Source organism: Poecilia latipinna, unplaced genomic scaffold, assembly GCF_001443285.1.
Source record: "Poecilia latipinna isolate Pla-1442-1.1 unplaced genomic scaffold, P_latipinna-1.0 Scaffold659, whole genome shotgun sequence".
Lineage (NCBI taxonomy): Eukaryota > Metazoa > Chordata > Actinopteri > Cyprinodontiformes > Poeciliidae > Poecilia > Poecilia latipinna.
The window spans coordinates 222,969-223,985 of NW_015113275.1; the positions used below are offsets into that span (position 1 = coordinate 222,969).

Sequence of the window (1,017 nt, forward strand, 5' to 3'; positions counted from 1 at the left end):
CAACACTGACACATATGCATTACACCATAGAACTGCCAATTGGTAATTGAAGTAAAGTAGCTTCGATTTCAAAGAAGCCGACATTGAAGTCGATTGGCAAATGAACCATCACAAAAGAGGAAGGCTCTTGTTTTCTCACTGCACCCCAAGAGATGTATAACCTATATCAACTGAAACAAAATCTGTTTCTGTCTGGTTTTGAACCAGAGACCTTTTGCGTGTAAAGCAAACATGATAACCACTACACTACAGGAACTGAACTTCTCTGCTTTGTTTCAGTTTGAGGTTCCAAAGTTGATGATGTGAGATGCAACGCATGACAATTTAAACTGAGGTTTGCACTCAGATGCCTGGATTCAGAGTACAGACCATGACACCACAAAAGCTTTGTTGACCTTTAGTAAACACCTGTGATGAATAGAACATGCAAAATCTGTTTCTGTCTGGTTTCGAACCAGAGACCTTTTGCGTGTGAAGCAAACGTGATAACCACTACACTACAGAAACTCTTGCGCTTTCCACTGTTCCTGGTAGAGGATCCAAAAGTTGTTAGAGACTAATGTCAATGGGCATGCAACAATGTCAAGTACTTACACCAAAGATCCTCTCAGAGAGGACAGTAACTTGGTGAACAAACTGTCAGACTTATACTTGTGCCTAATTTCACATTACAGTCTATAAAGTAAGCCTGGGATCAAAACATGTATTGAAGATGTCATGAACAGAGACCAATGGTTCTACTGAGATTTGAACTCAGATCGCTGGATTCAAAGTCCAGAGTGCTAACCATTACACCATAGACCCACCAAGCGGGAACTTGAGTAAAGTGGCCTCGATTTCAAAGATGACTACAATGAAGTCGATTGGCATATGAACCATCACGAAAACAGAAGACTCTTGTTGTCTCGCTACACCCTGTGAGAAGCACAACCTACAAAATCTGTTTCTGTCTGGTTTTGAACCAGAGACCTCTTGCATGTGAAGCAAATGTGATAACCACTACACTACAGAATCCAA

General features: G+C 41.0%; 3 non-coding genes across 3 annotated transcripts; all 3 read right to left on the minus strand.

Annotated features, from left to right (window-relative positions):
- Positions 1–183: 183 nt before the first annotated feature.
- On the minus strand, positions 184–256 carry trnav-uac (transfer RNA valine (anticodon UAC)). The gene has a single exon. It is a non-coding gene; the product is annotated as a tRNA-Val (tRNA).
- Positions 257–434: 178 nt separating this feature from the next.
- On the minus strand, positions 435–507 carry trnav-cac (transfer RNA valine (anticodon CAC)). The gene has a single exon. It is a non-coding gene; the product is annotated as a tRNA-Val (tRNA).
- Positions 508–732: 225 nt separating this feature from the next.
- On the minus strand, positions 733–804 carry trnaq-uug (transfer RNA glutamine (anticodon UUG)). The gene has a single exon. It is a non-coding gene; the product is annotated as a tRNA-Gln (tRNA).
- Between the last annotated feature and the right edge of the window lie 213 nt (positions 805–1,017).